We start from the raw sequence: 24,564 nt of genomic DNA, 5'->3' as shown, positions 1-24,564 counted from the left end.
AGATGTAGGCAAGATCTATGCTCCAAAATGGTCCCAAAGACGCTAAAGTATATGCTAATTGTGATCCAAGGGACAGGAAATTGGAAATCTGTCCATGCTAATGTCTTTGAACTTTCATTATTATGATACAGTGAGTCAATGCATGTTTTCACGAGGCTCATTTTATTTTTTCTCACATAATGGCACATGTGTAAGGGTTGCACAGCTGCAACACGTGCACATTATGTAATGATGAAATCAGAACAGCTTACGTGTTTGTTACTTCCAGTACTTGTCATCTCTTCAATGAGGGCATTTAAATCTTGTCTTTTTCACAGTTTGAAGAAGAATATTTGGATATTTTGTTTATCTGGGTACCCTAAGCAGATGATTGACAGCAGAACAAGGAAGGCTAATTGCCAGCCCTGTCTCCACCTGTTTGCAACTGGACTGGGGACCCATAGTTGGGATCTATTTCTACTGAAACAAGGAGAAATAGTACACTACATGCCTGTGCATCTAACTGATGATGCCAACTATGTTCCCTGAAGGTATTAATAGAGTTTTTTTTTTATATATCATTAATTCAGTAAATTGCCTCATGAGAGTGACATATATTTATGTGATATCTTTTTCCCCCCTGTTACTTTGCTATCTCCTTGGGAAACTCCCTTGCAGAACTAACAATTAGCATATGATTAAATATAAAAGCAATCAACCCAAGAAGATGCCTCCTATAATTTCTAGCAATCTTGCCTGGGCCTTGCATCCTTCATTGTTTGATAACTCGAGACCAGGTAGCAAAACATTCAATTATGAGCAGTCCCAATATTGAAAGCAGGAGGCCTAGATGCAATACGAAATCAAACAAATGAGGGCGGCCTCATTCCTTTGCAGCCTACAGAGATGAGGGGGTGGGGACCAGCAGGTGTGAAAATATGCACATAGACCTGAAGTCCGAGGGATCTGCTAATGAAGGCAATCTGGCCAAGCAACCTTGGAAAAGATATACACAAGCTCTTTGTTGCAATTCTCTTTGCTTTGCTATTAAAATATGTCCCTAGGACAGAAATTCTATATTTCCAGAGCAGGTTAGTGGGGCCAATATAATTCCAAGGGTAATGCTAGTCATTTGGAAAACAGGGCAGCCAGGAGCTCTGGGTTGACGTTTACTCTGTGCCAAGCCTTTCAGTAATATTTTTCCGAACTCTCACAACAATTTCACCAGGGCATTTATTGTCCTCATTATAAATTTGCAAAACAATGATTCAGAGCATCCATTAGAAATTTATTATGATGGGTTGGTCAGGAGGGGAAGAGAAAATAAAGGTGCTTTTTAGGTGTTCCTGGAGAAGTACATACAATTTGAGACAAGATGTTCACTTTTAAGTTTCACAGATAAAAATAATGTTTAATACAAATGGAAGCAGGCAAAACTGGCTAAGCTTCCCATCCTGCTCAGTCAAGGAGAAGTCAAGTCATTTATGCTGTGAGTCGGGGTCCATTCAGGTGCACAGGTTCCCAAGTGGGACTCCAGTTCCACAAGAGGTTGAAGAAAGCAAAGAAGTTTAGGAGATTCCAAGCCTATTACATGGGACATGGCTTAGAAATAGCTGAGAAACCACATTATTACTAAGTTACAAAGACAGGGGTACACTTATCAATTAGGCAAATAATCATCTAATAGATGGAAATCCATTTACTACTTATTGAGCAACAGCATGGGCCTACTGTTGTACTAGATAAGGAAGTGTATTATTGAAAAAAACAGAGTCCATGACACGTTTACAGGTTAGGAGAGGGAGAAGATGTGGAATCGAGTGTGGAGACACAGTTTTGACTTCAAAGTGAGTACTGCACTTCTCAGCACCTGTAACCATAACCGGTAACTGTTGCTCAAGAGGAGCTAACACCCTCTTCTGGACTGTGCAGTGACCTGTACTCAATTGCACAGCACTCACCCCCATACACGCACACACACATACACACAATCAAAACAAAATCTTGTCAATGTAAGTGTGTAATACACGATAAAAACAATAATGAGGCCGGGCAGGAGAAGGCAAAGTGGGGGTGAGGGAGGGGTCTGTAGGAAGGATAGATGGATTACAGAAGTGGTGCTTGAGCTGAGAAGTGAGCGACATGAAAATTCCACGGATGAGTGGGCTGAGGAGGACACACGTGAGGTGCGTTTACAAATACCAGACAATCAACATGAGCAGGAGAGTCTCCTGAGCAGCAACACTGTACACATGGTAATTGTAGTAAGGTTTGGAAGTAATGAACCGACTGATAACTAATAGTGATAGGCATGTGTTAATCCCACCTGCTGAGAATAAGACCACTCCCACAGGTTAAAGCTAAATTTGAAGCAAGCTTTAATTAAATACTGGCCAGGTGAATGAACTCTGGCCAGGTGCATATCCAGGCTCCCAGAAATGGCCCTGAGTCATGGTTTGCAGAGGCTTAAAAAGGCAAAATCCACAGTGCATCTCATTTCCCATCAGGTCCAGTCAGGGACAAGCATACATTTGGATGTATTTCTTGTCCATGTACCTCCTGCCCACGTGTGATCAAGCACATGTGGGACAGCTGTGTCAACCAAACTTGTTTAGGGGAGTGAAAACATGTTATTTGTTATCTCCCATAAACAACAGCCTCTAACATTTCAGGAATATCTGTCCTTGGGAAAGAAGCTTATAGGTCAGAGGCATTTTTGTTTCATGAGTCTCTTAGGCATAGTAATTAAAACTTAAAAGGTAACTTTGGCTCTCACACATGCTTCCATACAGGCAATATTCTAAACACTTCTGATGACAATCCAAGTGAATTCTTCCAACAGTCCCCTCCCAAAGATGTGAAGATAGAACACCAACGTTCTTCTGCTGGTGAACAGAAGAAACTGCATGTGAACAGAGATAGAATATCCTAGATCTGGTCTTATAATAACTGCACTATAATACCACTTTACACATTTATAGTAATAAAACAGGATCCCAGGAAAGCATGTGAGCAACTGAGGCACTACTTACATTTGGATTGCTTAAGATTTTATAATCAGCTGTATGTGTACTATATCTGTCATCATGCCCTTTGGGCTTCAAAGAGACTAATTTACTAACAACTGCAATAATGCCAATCAATAAAAACTCTCTACAAAAATATAATTCTAAGAAAATATAATAGATTGTTAATTTCAGATGTTGAATCCTGTGGATTCAATCAGTTCTCAATGAAGGAGTCTGAGGGATAATTGTTAATGATATGGTTTCCAGGCAGGGTTTTGTCCATATTCCAGTGAGTACTGTTAGATGAAGGAATGGACTTGCCTGGCAGCTGCTTACTACTCAAGTGTGGTGAAATAACACCACACACACCTCCTAGGAAAAGTCACAGAGACAATGCTTTAGAGAATGGTTCTGGCCATGCTTACATTATAAACATGATATAACTTTAGAGATTTTTCTCTCTTCGCCTGCTTAGCTTTCTTCCCAACAGGATGGGCAGGAGAACACCTGTATTAAAGGACTTGGTAGAGTAATATCAGCTACTTTATGATTACTGTGACCAGCCAGGAGCTGAAAGTATTCTTGGCATTTCAGTATTCTCATAGGTGAAGATGAATGGTTTTTTGAGAGCTTTGAATTTCTGGTTACTGCAAGAAAAGAGGCCAACTGTAGAATTGTGAGAACGTGAGAGACTCTAAGCACTGAGATCGTGGCTAGAGTCACATGCAGGCTGAAAGCTTCAAACTGAGCCAAAAGCAGGGTCAGAACAGGTCAATAAAGGACCAGAACACAGAAGGCTGTTCACGAAAACCCAGTCCATTTGCTAGGTGGAGGGCTGAGTAGGGCAGGTCCCTGGGCTGTCCTCAAAGCTTTCCAGTATCTGTAAACCACACAAAGTCATCCATTTATTCATGTGTTTTCTGCTTTCATAATTTTCTTTCATTTAGTCAACAAAGATTTGTGTATCTTGAGACTCTGTCAATACTATTCTAGCTACTGGGAATAGGACAAAGGGACACAGTGTCACAGTGTCTCCTCTAGACAACTTCATGTGATCTCAGGGGCACAGACAATAAACATAAAGAGAATAGAATTAAACAATGATGCATTGTACTGTGACAAGTACCATGAAGATGGAATCTGCAAGCTACTTCAGAAGTAACCTGCAGTTATTTTAGATGAAGTGGTCAAAAAGACCTCTTTTTTTCTCATTCTAACTTTTTCTTTGACAAAACAACTTTATTTTGAAAGTTTCAAATTGAAGAAAATTTAAGCATAGAATACATGCATGCCACTCATATAGACTCAGCAATTATTCACATTTTGGCTGAAACATTTGAAGGAAAGCTGTGAGCATTATGGAGCATCCTCCCTAAATATTTTAGTATTTAGCTCATAAAAGTAAAATGCTTATGCGTACCTCAACATCATTATCATAACTAAGAAATATAATATTTAGGCAGTTATATCGGATAGTAATATTTTTGAGTTTGTATGCCAAGATGTAAAATTGAGGATACTGTAGGTACCTATAAAGTAAAACGAAAAAAACAAATTACTTTGTTCATGTTGATGAAACCAATAGTATGATGATTGAGTATACAATTTGTAATACCATTTTTCATTTTTTCCGCATTTGTTTTCTCTCTGTGTGTGTGCCTGTATGTTTTTTGCACATGTTTGCATGTGGAGGCCAGAGGTTGATATCAGGAATAGTCCTCTGTTGCTCATCCATCTTACTCATCAAGGAAAGACCTCTCGATCAAACCCACAGCTTGCCAATATGGGTAGTCTTGTTTGTTAGCTTTCTCGGAAGATCCCCTGCTACAGCCTTCCAGGGCTGGAATTACAGGCAGGCTGCAATGCTCATCTGACATTTATTAAGGTTTCTGGAGATCTGAGTCCTCACACTTGAGGGACAAGTACCATTTCCCCAGCTCTAAGATGTTTGTCTATAGATGCTCATCTATGATAAGTTTTTACCCATTTCATATATTTAAAAAATTACAGCTACACACACCACATGTTGAGTATATTCATCATTTAGAAGTCATTTACAGAACATTATTGGACTCTTTTCTTCACTTGATTTTTAATACATTGTTACTTTACATATTAATTGATTTCAATTGAAGGTTCATGGGAGCTCCTGGATTGTACATTTAAATAGGAATTTAAATACAGACTTTCCTTTCTGTTTGTACTGTGCTCAAAAAACATTGCAAGAACTGCAGTCTGAGCTCAGGAAATTCATCTGGAGAAATTTTTGTGGAGACAGAAATATTGTGCCTTGCTTTAATTTCTTAAACAAGAGGAAGCAATAAAGCCAGTTAACACCATCCGTGATTGAAGTAGTATTAGCTGTCATTCAAGAGGCTTTTACCCACTGCAATTTCTGGATCTCACCATTCCATTGCTGTACTTGTATGTGGAATTCATTAAAATGTTACCAAAGCTATTGTAAAATATAGTTTAAAAATCCAGCCACTGATGCACACCACCAGGCAAGGGCTCGTTTTATGCTCACCAACATTTTAACCTTGACATTGAATTTCAAACACATATAATAAAACTTTAATGGTAGGAAAATTTCAGAATATTCAAATATTCACCTTCTACTGGCAGAAAATATCATAGACCTGGAAGTGGTGGTTAAGTCTGTAAGACTGAAGAGCATCAGATCAGGAGCTTGGGGCAGGAGCAGGAATTCTTCCCAAAGTGTATATTCATAAACAACTCAGTGTGGTTTCACACACTTTGTTTGTCCAGCTAGAGCTGTCCCTTTGCCACTTGTATATGTGCCATCAGATGTAACAATTGTTAGCAGAGTCCCTTCTGGTGACACTGAATTGCTGCCCTGACTCCTTCTTAGGATGCATTTTCACAAGTTACCTTTTCTGACTAAAGGTGGAAAGTAGGTCTTTAGCATTTAAAATCCAATGGAGAATTCATATGAAAACTCGAAGCAGTGCTGACAGACAGAATGAGAAACCAAGAGATCTTCCTGAATGCACAGATGGAATACATATGTTTTTCAAGATAGGATTTCTCTGTGTTGTTTTGATGCCTGTCCTGGATCTCACTCTGTAGACCAAGGTGGCCTCGAACTCACAGAGATCCACCTGGCTCTGCCTCCCGAGTGCTGGGATTAAAGGCATGCACCACTGCTGCTCGGCTATTAAAGAAATTTTATTTTTATTTTTAGTTATGTGTATATGAGTACAGGTGCCTGCAGAGGCTACAAGGGGTTGGATGCCCTGGACCTAGAGTTACAGGCTGTTGTGACACAGCTGACCTGTGTGTCCAAGCTCCTCTCAAGAATGAAAGGGAAGCAGTTTGCACTACTTCATAATGATGTGCTGTAATGTGAACAGCACACGTGCATGTGTGGATAAATGATGGGCCATGGCATTGTTCTGTGACTGAGTACTCAGTGATGGCCTCACACTGACCTCAGCAGCAGCATGAACCTCTGTGTGACTTTTACTTGTGTATCTGTGTATACACCCAAGCCATGTTGTGTAGACATAGTGGAGAACAGTTTACAGAACAATTGTTTAGAAACCTCTTTCTTGGCCCAAGTTTTTCTCCAAAGCACAGTGTGACCTTAGTCACACACAGTCTTCCTCTTGATGAATCCCCATCTTCTTATAGGTGGAATATTAAGTTTGCACAAGTCCTTGCAGAAGTTATGTCAAAAGTGCTTCTCAAACCCTGGAAGCAGTCTTTGGAAGTAGATACAAATGTTCTCATATTTGAATGAGTAAAACAGAAGCAAAGACCAAGCCATTAACTTACACACCATCACACAGGTAGTTGCACAGTCAAAGTCAGAGTACAACAGGCAGGGAGAGAAGAGCTGGTTAGTTACACACTGTAATAACAACCTCTGAAGATTGTCTTTCTCCTTTGGCACCCCGTACTATCCTGATGGAAGCAATTAGAAATCAGATCTTGGGGAGATGAGGGTTGTCTTAATTGCTTTCTATTGCTGTGATAAAATACTATGACCAACATCAATGTGGGGAGGAAAGGGGTTATTACAGGTCACAGCTTATAGTCTATCATCCAAGGAAACCAGGAAGGAAATCAAGACAGGAATCTGAAGGCAGGAACTGATACAGAGGTCATGGAGGAGTGCTGCTTACTGGCTTGTTCCTCACAGCCTGTTTAGCCTGCTTTCTTATACAACCCAGGACCACCAGCACAGCCTGCAGTGAGCTGAGTTCTCCCAAATGAATCATCAAACAGGAAATTGAACCAAGGGCTTGCCCACAAGCTACTCTGGTGGGGGTATTTACTCAGTTGAAGTTCCCTCTTCCAAAATGACTCTAGCTTGTGTCAACTTGACAATAAAACCAGCCAGCAGCCAGCACAGGGTTGATCATAATAGGGAAAGAAGAGACTGCATGTACTTAAGGATAATTTTATGTGGACATTCTTTTAGGGGTAGATAGGATGATTTCACTGAAGGATTCATTGAAGTAGTACAAATGCTTCCAAAACATATACTATAGTTTCTAATCCTGGAGGATGCTGACTAGAAGGCCTTAGCAAATATAGCCTAACCCACACCAGCATGAGATGGACACCCCCTCAAAGACAAACACTTTATAATGGCTCACACAACAATTAACCCACAGAGCAAAAGGACACACAGAGAGACGGAAACAGAAGTCCATTTGATGCACTTGTTCAGATTGCAAAGTAGCTCCAGGAATCTGTCAGATATTTCAAGCTGGTGCAAAAGATAACAGATACTGTGATGGTTGGTTTTTCATGATTTCTCATTCTTGCTGTCACCCTAAAACTTGATAAAATGGAATAATTCCAGGTTTATTAGCATCAAGACACAACAAGGTCCTGGTGAGAGACAGGTGAAAAGCTCCCTAGGGCAGTGAGCTTTTAGAGGCTTCTGAGTGCTAATTGCAGGTATGAGGAATCTTGGGCTCAGCGACAGAAGTCAGAAAGCAGGGGCCGTGGAAATAGCCATTTTTCCACCTCTCAGCTTCTGGATCTCTAAAAGCCATCACACACACACACACACACACACACACACACACACACACACACGCACACACACCTGTCACGTAGAGCTATTCAGGAACTCTGAGTGATGATTTACTCCACAGGAGCTACACCCTGGGGGATTTTATGCACAAGGTGAAATGGCTCTTGCCTGGAGAGCACCCTTTTCATCTAATTCATTGGTTTTATGAGGAAATAGAAAAAAAAAAACTTGTATAGGAACATGCTCAGAGGCAAGTTCATAAAAACATTCTATGCAAAGGATGGAAGAAGCCCCTGTGTAAGCAGCTACAGTGGGATAAGTGTGCATTACCTCATTAAGATCTCTCAATGCATTCATTAGCTGGGGTATTGTTATAGTCTCACCTTAAAAAATGAAGATTCAGGATTTAGAGCATTTATGTGACTGGCCCAAGTCAACACAACAAGGAGGCTAATTTCTAATTCTGTTTTGTCTAACTCAAAGCATAACTTAACTTGTTTCATAGTGTGATGTTGGATCTTAGTAAGATCTGTAGAAGGCAAGCTTACTTCCTCCATTTTCCTACACGTACATTTTTGTGCAGGCATGGGTCACCCTGACTCAGAGTTAAAATCAATTTTCACTGCTTAGCATGGCCTAAGGGATTACCGGTTCATTCAAAATGTGGTGTGTACTAAAGAGCTGAACTCTGAGACACGAAGAAGCAAAGGCTGGAGTCGAGAATATTACAATTAGAGGACAGAAAAGATGGCGCCAAGAAGGGACTAAAACTCAGGGATGGGTAGGATGATTTCATGTGCTCTTTCATCTTTGCTTCGAGTACAGTGAATGCCTGAAAAATATGTGTCCAGAGGACTTAACCTGGGTAACCTCAGAGCTCCACCCAACACTGTGCACATAAAATCCAGGTTCTTCCATGGAAAGAAATAGAGACTACTTTTCCATACCAACCTCTTCAATAATGCTAATTAGTAGAGCCGTGCTTTCACATCCGCATGGCTCATGCATGCAGCAGGCCTTCCTTGGGCTGAGTTGTTTATTATCAAGAGGAAATGGATCAAAAGCAGAGAGCATCGTTTTATGCAGCAGCAGGATAATATTTACATTGGTTGAAGATCAAGTGCCTGGCCTCCTGGCACTTATCCACCCACTTCCTCGCAGGAAGCCATTACAATGCTGAGCGCTGCAGGGAGGCCACTTTGGGCAGCTCCTCTATCCAACACATTGCTGTGCTTTTGACAGAAGGTCTTTGATGAATACCATGTACTACTTATTTCTCCTTAAACACACCTCCTTTAATTAGACTAAGTCCTTTGTGGAAAAGAGTCATGAAAGCCTATGGTGTCCCTCAGTTTTTCACCCTTAAAGGTCCTTATTTGTTGTATGTAGTTCAACACAAAACTGAATGTAACCTTCATTCTCTATGAGTACAAGAGTCGTGTGTGTGTGTGTGTGTGTGTGTGTGTGTGTGTGTGTGTGTGTGTCCCTGTATCCCAGTGCCTAATCAGCTATAGAGGATAAGGTAGGTACTGAAAACTACTGGCTAATGGATGGACACAAATATGCACATGCTTTCAGTAGGTAGATGCCTGATCACTCTTTTAGAAAGCAAAGAAAGAAGCCAGATGTAGTATTCACACCATGATCTCAGCCCTTGGGGGGCCAAGTATGGCTATTAAGTGTACTTGGCCATCACGGTCTATATTGTAAAACTTGTGTAAAAGGAAAAAGTGCAGATAGAGGAGGCTATAAAACACACTGAATACCTACTAAGTATTAGATCTTATGATAATGGCACAACACATGTATTTTCTGGGAATTAGTGTGGTCCCTATCATAAAAAGAAGCCCCCTTTGTGCTGCAAAGGCCATCAATTGGCAAATGTCAGAGCTCAGATTCAGACTCATACCTCATTCTAACAGTAAGGCTTGCTGGAGTTTCATTTCCTTTTTACCTTCATTGTCTCTAAACTTTTTAAAATCTCCAAAGTATAAAAATATGCTGGGAAAATCTGTATGTCAGAACAGACAAACTTAGATTGACAACCGTGTATCAAGATGGGCTTGTTGATAGAATAGAGTGCAACAAAAATCACCAACACAGGGAATACAAGTTTTAATCGGTGAGACTCAATGTTGCTAGAGAGATATAAAAAAAATATCATTCTCATGGTTGCCCTGGAAGAGCAGTCCTCCTTAATCAATCCTTTTGGAGTAGACACAGCCTTCCTACCACCTCCTGGCATTCCTCTTCGATTCTAGCCAGTTTATTCTATATAGTGTAGAATCAACCAGATATTCATTCATTTATTTAATCGTTTTTGAGCCCCTGCTATAAGACAATCCCTTTACTAGATTCTGGATATGTAGAGCTACAAAATCAGGTGTCATGGTTCTGTTCTCTAATATTTTCATAGGAAAGTAGTGTGGCCACAAACAACTGGGAGTTTCACTCATACAGGGGACCAATCTCCCTTCAGCCAGACTTTAGACAAGCACCTCACTACACTGTTATATCTGGGAAACTGATACAAAACTAAATAAACAATGGAGAGGATCAGAGTCGTAGACTAGGATAAGCCACTCATCATCATAAATAGACAAACATTTGAATCTACTATCCCAGGATACAAATAGCTGTTCTGAGGGGAAAAATCAAGAAGAATAAACTTCTCTATCAATTTCTCCTGATACACCTGAGCCCCACAGTGTCAAGTTGATCTCATGTGGCACTCGGGGATAATTTATTCTGTTCTCAGGGAGCCTAGAGTATGTTGAGAATGGAAGACAGGATGCAAGAGCGACCGGATAGCTGAGTCATAGATGTGCTGTTAACACTGCTTCGTGAGCAAGAATGAATGGAAAAATCATGAAAATGGTGTCCAGACGAAAGTGCAGGTTGCAGATACATCAAAGAGTGGTGATGGGGAACTCTGCCCAGGAGCCTGTATGGATCTCCCAACCGAGACAAGATTAGCTTCTCTACTCATCAGCACATTAACATTAACCTTGGTAAGTAAATATTACACAGTGTTCAAAACCGTGACTCTCACAATGTTTGTGCTTTGATCATTCCTTTCCAGTTTCCTGGGAGGAAAAATGTCAATATATCATGTCTGGCTAGGCCACTTTATTTTTGAAGAGATTCAGGGCTTGTCTAGCTATCAGACAGATAAGTAGATGGGCGATTGTGAGTATTCTCTAATTTGCTTCCAGCCAGTGATGTTTTAATGGAAAACTGTGCCAAAGAGACTAGAAATTTGTTTAATCCACCCAATGGCTGTTGATAGAGATATTTGGGCAATTTCTGAGGACTTGATGACTGACCAACCCTCTGAATCATGACGCGTGTGTTTTGTAAGAACTTTTCCAAGGCACTGGATCCTATAGATATGATTCCAAGCAATCTTCCCTTTTGCTGACCAGAAAAAAAAATCCTCAAGAGTACATCATTTGAGAACTCTCACAAGTGTTCAATGATTTCCTTTTTTAATTTTGTCTCCCTCTAGAAACCAACACAAAGCCCTTGCATTGGTCACTTGCCCCATCCACTTCTGTGAATCTTCCACTTGGAATTAGTCTAAAACATCAAATGTCATCTCTGCACTGTGATCTTGGTTCTACATTCAGAAGATGACCTGACCTCTCTAGATCTCAGTTCCCCTGTTTTCAGAACTGAAATGACTATAAAATCCAACTGGGGGGAGGCTACTGAAAAGTAAAGGAGATCACAGTCGCATGCATCCTCAACAGAGATGATGGGTGTTTCTCCTCAGTGTTCACTCCCCATTGTCTAGTCTAACATGTACCCATTTATATATTATACATTTATATATTATAGAGATTCTAGAACACAATTCTTTCCTCGTTGACATTATTTTAGCTCACCAATTGAAAGTATAGTCTAGCATGGCAGAGAAGGATGAAAACCAAAATGTGAGGCAGTTGGTCATATCTTGTCTGTAGCCAGGGAGGGGTCAGACAACAATGAATATGTTAGACCACTGTGCTGGCTGGTCTTATGTCAACATGATGCAAGCTAGAGTTATCTGAAATGAGGGAAGCTCAATTAACAAAATGACTCCATAAGATTCAGTTGTAAGACATTTTCTTATTTAATGAATGATGGGAAAGGGCCCAGCTTATGGGTGGTGCCACCCCTGGGCTGATGGTCTTGGGTTCTATAAGAAAGCCAACTGAGAAAGCCAGGAAAAGAAAACCAGTTAGCAGCACCCCTCCATGGCCTCTGCATCAGCTTCTGCCTCCAGGTCCTGCCTTGTTTGAGTTCTTGTCTTGACTTTCCTTGATAATGAAAAGTAACATGGAAGTATAAGCCAAATAAACCCTTTCCTCCCCAACTAGATTTTTGGTCATGGTGTTTCATTGCAGCAATAGAAACCCTAACTAAACCAGGCGGTGGTGGCACATGCCTTTAATCCCAGCACTCGGGAGGCAGAGCCAGGCGGATCTCTGGGAGTTCGAGGCTAGCCTGGGCTACCAAGTGAGTTCCAGGAAAGGCACAAAGCTACACAGAGAAACTCTGTCTCAAAAAACCAAAAATAAAAAAGAAACCCTAACTAAGACACTAAGACAGCCACCTCTTTCTTTTAACTTTAATTTGTTTTTATTATTACTACTATTATTGTTACCATCAGTGTGTGTGTGTGTGTGTGTGTGTGTGTGTGTGTGTGTGTGTGTATGTGTGTGTGTGTGTACATGTGCTATGGTGTGGATATGAGGCAGGGCATCAGAAGACAGCTTTCTGGAATGGGTTGTCTCCTTCCACCATGGGACATGAAGATGAACTTTAGATTATCAGACTTCTTTGGCAAGTTCCTTTACCTTTGGGCCGTCTCAACTGCCCTCTAGGACAACTTCTGACCCCAGGAATCCAGAGCTTCATGAGAGATGGGGAAAGATCAGACAGATCAGCACAGTAGTGGTGAGGAGACCCTCAGATACTGGGGGAACATGGAGAAAGATCTAAGCTCAGTAGCATGGAATAGGAGCAGAAGGTCACTTGCTGAGAAGTGGTACCTGCTTGGGAATCTGAAGATGTGCACAGAGCTGACTGAAAAGAAGCACCTCGCCAGAAGCACAGAGCTGCTGCTAACTGCTCCCCTGGGCTTCTCCCCCCTGGGCTGGTTTCCCATACTGCTATTCTCTCCTCCAGCTTTCCTCTGACTCTTGGTCTCACTCTCATCTGCCCTTTCTGCTGACTGCCACAGCCATGTTTCCCAAGCCAGGTGTATGGCTTCAGGCTCACCCTGGGAATCAGCCATCCATCTCAGTTTATCAGGCCCGGAAATCAGACAATTGTAGGACACTGTTGCTCTCTGGCCCAGCAACCTCATTCATGGAGACCACAAACTGTGACAATCTCCTAATTCCACTGTGCTACCCTGCTGCTTTCTACCCTCCTGTGAAGCCCCACCTCCTTTTCTTAGTGGGCAGCCTGAGGTTTCTTCCTCTGTGACAGCAAGTATCCTACATGAAGCCTGTCACAGAACTCCACTCTTAGGGTCACCATCAGGACCAGTAGAACTTCTAAACAATGGTCTCTTAAGTCTTTTATCTAACATTCTCAATTCATCACTGCCAAATTCATGCAGAAGTGTACCATTGCCCCGAGACCACTTTCTGTGGTATTCAAGGCATGGAGGTATCGTGTTCCTTCATCCTTTCTCAAGTATCTCTCCTGAGTTCCTACCGCAGAACATGAGTCTGTAAAGATTGGTTCAGGATATTACACTGGGAGGAAAGAAACATGCTTTTTTAAAAAAAAATTTTATTTTATAATTTAATTTAATTTTACATATCAGCCACGGATTCCCTTGTTCTTCCCCCTCCTGCCCCCCCTCCCCGCCTTCCCCCCAGCCCACCCCCCATTCCCATCTCCTCCAGGGCAAAGACTCCCCTGAGGATTGAGTTCAACCTGGTAGATTCAGTCCAGGCAGGTCCAGTCCCCTCTTCCCAGGCTGAGCCAAGTGTCCCTGTATAAGCCCCAGGTTCCAAACAGCCAGCACATGCACTGAGGACAGGTCCTGGTCCCACTGCCTGGACGCCTCCCAAACAGATCAGGCTAATCAAGTGTCTCACTTATCCAGAGGGCGTGATTCAGGTGGGGGCTCCTCGGCTAAAATGAACTATGAAACATGCTTTTCACACTGGCCTCACCAGTCATTTCAATATGACCTCATGTAAGTCACTTAATCTCACCAAAGCAATGATGGTTTTCATTACTTAGTTTTACATTTATTTATTTGGGGGGGGGCAGCAAAAGGAGAGGCATACACCAAAGCACACAGGTGGAGGACAACTTTCAAGGCACCTCTTCTTCCACCCTGTACCAAGCAAGCCATCTTTACCATCTCATGGTATTCCTTTCATCTTAACCAGAGGTCAGCAAACTCTGGCTTGTGAGCCTTCACATCCTCAGCCAGGTTTTACAAGTGTAGGGTGTTTGTTTTTTATTTGGACCTGAATCAGGCCCTCTGGATAAGTGAGACACTTGATTAGCCTGATCTGTTTGGGAGGCGTCCAGGCAGTGGGACCAGGACCTGTCCTCAGTGCATGTGCTGGCTGTTTGGAACCTGGGGCTTATACAGGGACACTTGGCTCAGCCTGGGAAGAGGGGACTGGACCTGCCTGGACTGAATCTACCAGGTTGAACTCAATCCTCAGGGGAGTCTTTGCCCTGGAGGAGATGGGAATGGGGGGTGGGCTGGGGGGAAGGCGGGGAGGGGGGGCAGGAGGGGGAAGAACAAGGGAATCCGTGGCTGATATGTGAAATTATGCTATGTCTGTTAACTTGCATATTGTCCTCAGCTGCTTAAACCTGATGACGGAAGAATTAGGCAATTGTCACAGAGGTTTCTGGTCCACAAAACCCGAAATATTTACTATCTGGCCTTTTACCGAAACATTTTTCAACTCCTGATCTACAGTATGGTACCTGATGTTTCATTAAAGTTCTAGCACTTCATGATTGTGATTAACTACATTTATAATTTAAAATGCATGCACATAAACACCAGAGAAAGTTAAGCTGTTTCATCTTTTCTACATCACTATTTATGTGCTAAGAGAGTTCAGCGGGCTCAATTCAGCTTTTGGAGTCTCAATTTCTTCTATTATTTTTAAAGGTAATTCTAGTACCCATTTTTTCAGGCTATAATGAGGTTTGAGGGTAAAATTGCATGCACACATGACCATCTAACTTGATCCCTGGCACACAGTAGCTTTTCAGTGACATACTCCTTGTCCTCCCTTGCATCTTCTGGGTAATTTAATCACCATCGGTAAGTGGAGAAGGGACACAGTGTCTTTATTATTTAACAGATCTTAATAGAGACTCCCACCACTTGAACTTAAATATCCCTCGCCAAATTTGCCTTTGACATCCACATAAATACATTCCACACCTTGATGTATGCCCTGCCCTCCTCCCTTCCATTACCATGTCTCTCCATGCATGAAGTAGGCAAACACAATCTGCTTGCATAACTAAAGGGTCTGTGGAGTGTCTGGTCACTCGGGGCAGGTGCTGCTCTGGAGTGTGGTGGATGAGCATCATCCTGAGAAGCATCAATTGGATGGAAGCTTTGCTAGGAAAGACAAGCATCAACCTAACACTTGACCATCTTCAGGTACTTCCTACACAGTCCTGGGGGAAAATCTTCATGGCCCATTTTAGGAGACAGTGGCTTATTTAAGATAGAATGATTGCTACCAAAAGTAGGTGAGGCAGTCAGCCAAGGTGCTGTTCAGGTCATTTGCTAGAGGAATAGTGAGATGCTGCTGACTGACAGTCTCAGTTGGTGCATGCCTGGCTCTTTCCTCACATTGTGCTAGAGGTATGCTATTCAAGTGCTGCTCATAACTGCTGCCCGGGCTTGGTGTGGATCCTAGTGCTGATATGTGACATGTGGAATGTCTCTAATAGGCAATTAGAAGAGTTGCTTTTGCAACGTTGTGACCATCATACCTTACAAAAACAATAAAAAGAAGGAATATTTGATTCCTGCTTTCAGGGGGGTTCGGTCCACCCAGGTGGAGGAAGCATGGCAAAATAGCTCAGTTCATGGCAGAGGGAGTGGGGATGTATAGCAATCTGTGTACATCATAGCAGATCAAGAAGCAATGAGTGGGACATAAAGTGGGCAGGCCTGACATGTTCTCACAGACTTGCCCCCCGCCCCAGTGACTCACTTTCTTCAGCAAGGCCCTAACTCCAGAAGTTTCCAGAACTTCTGAAAATAGTGTCACTATTTGGGAGCCAAGTGTTCAAAAGTGAGATTGTAGCAAATATTTCAGATTCAACTAAAATATTCTGCCCTGTGGTTGATATATTGTGTACCCTAATAAACTTATCTGGGGATCAGAGAACAGAACAGCCACTAGATTAGACATAGAGGCCAGAAAATGGTGGCACACATACCTTTAATCCTATCACTTGGTGTGGGGCGTTTACCCAACCACCCCCACAGTTCCCCAGAGTTTTCTTGAGTGTGAGCAGCAGGAAATATTAGATAGAAGGATTTATTGCGGAGAATCTTGGGGAGATAAACAGATAGAAAATAAAGGATAGCCTCGAGAGGGCCTGGAACCTTTTCCAACGGCCCGACTGTCTCTGCCCCAGGGTTTTTATAGAGACGCCAAGGGGTGGAGCAAAAGACCTCCTCCCCCAGCACAGGCAAGTGCAGACCATCTCAGACATCTGCACTTAGGCCCGTGGTCCTAATCATCCTCTATGGGGACCTGCTGGGTAAAGCCATGAGGAACCCGAGAACGGGCTCCCAAAACTTGGGAGGCAGAGATCCGTTTGGATCTCTGTGAGTTCAATACCACACTGGGAACAGAGCCAGATGTGGTGGCACACACCTTTAATCCAAGCACTTGTGATCTCATGTCTTTGTTTGGGAAGGACATATGCCTTTAATCCCAGGAAGTGATAGCAGGAAGCAGAAAGGTATATAAGGCATGAAGACCCAGGATCTAGAGGCTTTTAAGCAGTTCAGCTAAGACCCTCAGGGGTGAGGACTCAGAGGCTTTCAGTACAGAGCAAGTTCCAGGACAGGCTCCAAAGATACATAGAAAAACAAAAAACAAAAAAAAGAAAAAACAAACAAAACAAAACAAAAGAACAAACCAACAAACAAAAAGGTTGGCTGTGGCTTGTTCTACTTCTCTGATTCAACCCAATATCTGCCTCCGGGTTTTTTGTTAATAAGATCGTTTAAGATTCATGTTACAGTGCCCCTAGAGACTAGAGAGAATCATGACCAAGTATATTTCATCTAATGGTTAGAGTTCCCATAGCATTGACAGTTTCAATACTGTTCAAAGGCCCAATTTTAGATACTAAACTGATATTTGCAGTGAAATTTTAGCCTTGGAGCCTCTACAAAATAAAAATACATACTTCCAACACACAATGGCACCAAGTAACATTGCCATTCACAATAAGGATGATGGGAATCCTAGAAAAGAAAGACTGGAACCCAAGTAATATGCAAACCCAGCAGAGTAAACACCAAATCGTGTAGCATCACATCCAACTTCATGTGAGCTCCAACAGGCTTGGGAAGACCCAACCCTAATGTCTTCCCAGTCATATCCCTATGGCCTCTTTGTTGGAATAGTTCCACTCAGCACCCATAACTTTCTTTGGCTGATGCCCTCTGTTCCTGGCATCCGCAACATCTTGGAGTCTCCGTTGTAAGGTGGGTTTCACCCTCAAATGTTCACACATTACCTGCTTGAGGAGTATATTTTGACTGACCTTTGAAGTTTTCTTTGAAAATATAGACACAAATCTCCATAATTCTGTAACGGCTGCATTTAGCATGTTTTCACAACCTGTTCCCTGTGGATAAATGCCAAGTTATCTTGCCAGATTAAGCCATAGTCAGGGTTCTCTAGACCATTGGAGCAGTTACCTCTGAGATCTTGAAAAATTAATCTAGGTAACAATGGCCCTACATAAATATGTTACCCCTGTGGCTCTCTCTTTAAAGAAGAAACTTTATTTCTTATTATTAATGATTTTTTTTTTTGGTTTTTTGAGACAGGATTTCTCTGTGTAGCCTTGCGCCTTTCCTAGAACTCACTCTGTGGCCCAGGCTGGCCTCAAACTCATGGAGGTCTGCCTGGCTCTGCCTCCCAAGTGCTGGGATCAAAGGCATGTGCCACTATCTCCTGGCCTTGTTAATAATTTTTTAAATGCAAAGTATTAGAATTCAAATTTGGTACTTAGAAACACAGTTTGATGTTGTTGATTCTCCATTCTCTATTTCTCCCTATACTCCTGACCCCCCTGACCCTGTACCCTTCTAACCCAGTTCCTCCTTCCCAGCTTCATGTTATATGTGCTTTCCTGCCTTCCCCCCATCCTGGACATACCTTTTTCCATTTTTAAGAGCATGCCATTCTTAGTTATCTAGAGATACAGGAAGTCTATGGGTCAATGAAGCAGCTTATTATGGGCTATTTCATTTCTGGTTACTTAGAACCAGGTCCTGATAAAGAGAGCACACTTGTAAATCTGATGTTTCAAGTAATGGAAATATATATATATATACATGGATACAGCAATGGAGGGTCAGAATCAACAGCTATGCTTAATCAAGACAGGTCTGTCAAGCTGAGCTCAGGGCTAGGGCTGCAAAACTTTGTAACCCTAAAATGCAGAATAAAGACACACAGTTTTGTAGCTGGAGTTTCTCTCCAGGTCCTGCAAAGCCCCCATAGTCCCACAGTCCACTTATAAAATAAACACACAGACGCTTATATTACTTAAACTGTTTGGCCTAACGGCTCAGGATTCTAGCTAGCTGTTCTTATATCTTAAATTAACCCATTTCTATTAATCTATAAGTTGCCACATGGTTCGTGGCTTACTGGTACCTTAATATGTTGCTTCTCATCACGGGGGCTGGCAGTCTCTCTGCCTCAGACTTCTACTTCCCAGACTTCTCCTCTCTCTTTGTCCCACCTATACTTCCTGCCTGGCTACTGGCCAATCAGCGTTTTATTTATCAATCAATCATCCACAGCATATCTTCTACTGCATGGCATGAAAAATGACCACCTTGAGATAGATGCACTAATTGGTTCAAAGCTCTTTGTGAAAAGAAAACATTTGCTCAGGAGCTGATCATCTTTCTTGCCTCTTATAGAGACCTGGGAATAGAAATGTCCTTTCACATGGCAGAAACAAGTGGTCTGTTAAAAGACAATACTGCCATTACTCAAAGTAAGAAAGCGGGAATATCCATAGATTAGAGTCCAGAACCCCTCTTAACCCTCTCAGTTTGTGGGTATCTATTCTCCTAGGTATGATGGGGTTGTGTCACCTTAACTATAAGCCTGGCCCTGCTGCAGGACTGATTCCGTTATGAATTCTATCATCATTCAATAGGGATGTACTCAGTCTGATAAAGAAGGAATGGGAGTCCTTGCTTGGAAGCTATAAGGGTTATTGCACACTGCCAGTGATGAATTTAAAGCATACATCATTGCAGGGTCAAGATTAAACTCTAAGAAGTAATTTTTTTTAATTGAGGGCAAATTCTCTGTACTTTGAATTTTACTTCCTGCCAAAAATTGTTCAAGGAGATAATATAAAGACTATTGAGTTGGCCCAAACTAAACATTGTGGGAATGCCTGAGTTGTCTTAGCAGATGGTACAAGGGAAAATGATCAGGCAGGGGTAAGTGAGCATGCTGATTCAATATAGTATATGAAGCTGCACAACCCTCCAGAGTATTTTATTCCACAGTGGGGACCAGAAGGCACTGCATCCACGAAGGCCCCAGGAATGCACTGCTGGAAGCCTCTCTCCAACACCCAGTGGTAATTCTCCTCTGTAGGCTGAGAATGGGACAGGATGGAGCACAGGGGCAGTCTCAGAGCTAGGCTTGCCGGAACCATGGGAATGAAAAGATATTGAAATGAGAGGGAAGTGATAGCAGGTGCTAGCAGACAGAGGGTAAGATGATTTCTGAAACGACTGTCAAAGGCAAAGGTGGAAACCAAGATTTCCTCCGCAGCTGTAGTCAGTAGAATCTGATATATTATAGTGTTAAATAAATGGTCAAACTAAGATGCTGTGTACATCTAGACACACATATCAAAAATCAAGAATGGAGGGGTAGAAAAAGGGGAGTGACTGCTCTATTAAAAAGGCATCACCTCACATGATCATCTCATTAGATGCTGAAAAAGTTTTTGACACAATCCAACACCCCTTTATGATAAAAGTCTGGGAGAGATCAGGGATACAAGGGACACACCTAAACATAATAAAACAATATACAGCAAGCCTATAACCAACATCAAATTAAATGGAGAGAAACTCAAAGCAATTTCGCTAAAATCAGAAACATGAGAAGGTTGTCGACTCTCTCCCTATCTATTCAATATAGTACTTGAAGTTCTTGCTAGATATAAGACAACTTAGGAAATCAAGGGGATACAAATTGGAAAGGAAGAAGGCAAAGTATCATTATTTGTAGATAATATGATAGGATATGTAAGCCACTTCAAAAACTCTACCAGAGAACTCCTAGAGCTGATAAACACCTCTAGTCAAGTGGCTGGATACAAGATTAACTTAAAAAAAAATCAGTAGTCCTCCTATGTACAAATGATAAGTGGGCTGAAAAAGACATCAGAGAAACAACACCCTTTACAATAGCCTCAGATAATATAAAATTTATCGGGGTAACTATAACCAAGCAAGTGAAAGACCTATATGACAAGAACTTCAAGTCTTTGAAGAAAGAAACTGAAGAAGATATCAGAAGATAGAAAGATCTTTCATACTCATGGATCACTAGGATTAACATAGTAAAAATGGCAATCTTACCAAAAGTGATCTACAGACTCAATGAAATCCCCATTAAAATGCCAACACAATTCTTTAAAGACATTAAAAGAGCAATATTCAACTTCTTATGGAAAAACAAAAAACGCAAGATAGCTAAAACAATCCTGTACAAGCTTAGACTCCTAGAAATAGCAGATGTGTAGCCTGAACTGGCTGTCCCCTGTGGCCAGACTGGGGCCTAGCCCAATGGTCATCAGAAAGACTTCATCCAACAACTGATGGAAACAGATACAGAACCATAGCCAAACATTAGGCAGAGTTTGGGAAATCCTGCAGGGGAGAGAAAGGATTGATTGTAGGAGCCAGAAGGGTCAAGGACACCACAAAACAACTCACAGAATCAACTAACCTGGACTCATAGGGGCCACAGAGACTCAATCAACAATGAAGGAGCCTGCATGGGACTGACCTAGGCACTCTGTATATATGTTACAGTTGTGTAGCTTGGTCCTCTGGCAGAACTCCTAACAATGGGAATGAGGGCTGTCTCAGACTTTTTTACAGGCATTTGGGACCCTACTCCTCATGCTGGGTCTCCTTGCCCAACCTTAATACACAGGGAGGTGCTTAGTTTTACTACAACTTGATATTCCATGTTTTGTTGATACTCACGGGAGACCTGCCCTTTCCTAAACAGAAATAAAGGAGGAGTGGGTTGAGGGGTGGGAGGAAAGCAGGAATGAGTGAGGAGGGAGTGGGAGGAGAGGAGGGAGGGGAAACTGTGGCAGGGATGTAAAATAAATAAATAAGTATAGATAGATAGATAGATAGATAGATAGATAGATAGATAGATAGATAGATAGATGATAGATAAATGGTTTTTTTTTTAAATAAAAATAAAAAAGCTTCACCTCTTTGTCCCACTCCAGGAGTTCAAATCAGGCCTAGACTCCCTGGACTGAAGAGGAGAGAGAATCCACAGGAGTAAAGAATCTACAGCAGGGAGGCAAGAGTGGAATGTGATACTCTCTTCAATCCTTCACAGATGGACCCAGGCCTTCTCAGGGAGGCCAGTCTGTGGTGACAGGAGATCAGCCAGACAATTCAAGAACTGTTGAGCACAAGGTCGGAACATCACCATTGAGAGTAGGGACTTGTGAACTTAGTGGAAAGTATAGCTGTCTGACTCTGAGACAGAGTGAGGGACATGAAGATACTCTACTCAAATCTGCTTCCAGAATAGCCAGCTGGTGGAGTGTAGTATGGCAATCCACTCAGCTCCAGCTGTATCCAGTTAGCTCCATGAATATCCATTCCATACTGTCTTCAATCTGAGCCCAACCAGTGATCAAGTGTGACAAGGCCCTGGTTCTGTTCTTGTATGCAGCGTCTCACATGGTACTTGCAGCCCAGGAGTATCTACAGTACTTCATATTTTGCAAGACCACTGTGCCATGGCTGAGGTTGGTCTAGCGTAATCATCCTGTTCCTCTGCTTTCGCAGGTGCGGCCATCGTTGATGGTGGAAGGCTGTCCCCACTGGTCCTTATCCCTCCTCCACGTTCTTTACGTGTTCCTTCAATAAGCCCTGGTGCTTGCACTTCTGCCTTGCCTGCTTTCTTTTCTTGAACTCTCGCTGTTTCTCTCAGCACTCAGATAAATGGAACTTGCAGTCAGTCACTCAGCCGTCAATTCATTAACATACACTTGGCAATACTCTTTATGTATCAAGTAGAGTGTGAAAGATGTAGAGTTTAATAAGTGGGTGTTGCTGCATTCAGAAAATAAGTGCACATTCCCTGATACATTTTGAGTGAAGTGTGCCCATGTACACACATGAGGTGAGCTGAGATGAGGGAGCAAACTTCTGGACTCCACACTTTCCACAAAGTGGAGTACCTACCATTGTAGATGGAATGTGGTAGAACTAAGGATGTTTGCATTAGCTTAATTGACTCTCATATCTTTAAATTTTTTCCTCATGATGAGCAAAAGACTTCAGTTCTAAAATATTCTTCTTCTCAAGCCTAATTAAGAACTACCCAAGTAACAAACATAAAAAAAAAAGATGGAACCAAGCCATAGTGTGGAAATAGGAGGGGCCTGAAGAGGATTTACCAAAAAAGAAATTTTCAATAGTTCAGATTGTGCATCATAACTCATTCTGACAAAGCCAACCCATAAACTTGTTAGATTTTTCATAAATGTTATGAAAACAAACCCATTTCATGATGAAAACATGAACTTGTGTAGCACTAAAGATCACCAAGAAAATCTGACAGAAGTAGGGGATGACAACATGGGAGTCTAGGGTTGGGAATAACTTCCCTGTCTCACTGATAGATTTAAGCATCAAATTGAACTACTGGAAAATATCTGTCTAGGGTAGCTTTAGCCAATAGCATACCTGAAGAGTAAACATGCTTTGTATATCTTACATACATTCCCATGTGAGGTCTCAAGTCTGCCTCATGAGAGAAGGTACACAGATGCCCCCATTTCACACAGAGAAGGACACTGGAGTATGGGAACCCTAGGATGGTCACATTATTAGGGGAGGAATTGACTATGGAACTCAGCCACCCCACCCTGGACCTTTATTACCTCACGTACCACATGTGTGCATTGTCCCTTAGAAATGTCCCTATAATTCACATTTAATGCTCGCTGTTGTGGTGAATTTAGTCATAACTCTCTGTACAGATAAGAGAAGGTGTTTTATTTTTGACATGGCTGTATATGACCCTTTGTCATTCCATTCTCTTACCTAGTGACTTCCACTTAGAAATGACCTCTGTGCAAACTGGTCTTCTGCTGAAGCACTGCTTCATTGGTGACTTTCCTCATTTGCTGTGACCAAATACCTGACAAGAAACAATTTTAGAAAGGAAAAGTTGATTCCAGCTCACGATTCAGGAGAAACCATAGTAACAGGACCTGCTCCTGGATGTGGTAGAAACTCACTCACATCTGGGCGAATCAAGGAGAGAAGAGAATGCTGGCATTCAGATGGCTTTGTCCTTTCACTCTTGGTTTTGGTTCAGAACACCAGGCCAGGGCCCATGGGGTGGTACCAACCACATTCAGAGTAACCCCCACCCCCAGCTAATAGGATCTGGAAATGCCTGCACAGATAGGCATGCTTTATTCCAATCAGGTTGACTAGCAAACTTGACCATCACAAGTACCCTCTACTTTAGCAAGTAAAATACAAAATTCTTATGAAGTGTTGACTATATGACCTTCAAAGGTCTGACAGCTGTTGAAACTGTGGAAAGGGGTGCTGGTTCTCACCCCTTCCTGGAAGCTGCTCTGGACTGTTGTGTTTATTCAGAGCCCAAGGCTGTGCCAGCCACCAGCATCCACAGCGGGTGAGAATCATCAGCTGCTTCCCAGACTCCCAGCTGAGCTCAGCTGGGTGTTGTCTTCTCCCCAGAGGACTCTGCAGGGCTTCCATGCTGAATTCCTCCTGCAGTGCTATGGAACTCAGGTTTTCACATCAGGGGCTCTGCTTTGCTCTGAACCCATGCCCCATTTAAGAGGAAGGCAGCCACAGCATCTAAAACATGGAAAGAAACAATTCATCTTCCCAGGATGGCAGAGCACAGCTCCACTCTCTCCTGTCCCTCAGCTGTCCCAGCTCCTTCCCAGTTAAAAGAACACAGAAAACAGAACAGGAACAGGGGAGTATCGTGAAAATGAGATCCCAGCATTTCTCAGTTTCCCTGAATCTTC

Source organism: Peromyscus eremicus, chromosome 10, assembly GCF_949786415.1.
Source record: "Peromyscus eremicus chromosome 10, PerEre_H2_v1, whole genome shotgun sequence".
Classification (NCBI taxonomy): domain Eukaryota; kingdom Metazoa; phylum Chordata; class Mammalia; order Rodentia; family Cricetidae; genus Peromyscus; species Peromyscus eremicus.
The sequence above is the reverse complement of the archived record's forward strand: the minus strand, read 5'-3'. Positions refer to the sequence as shown.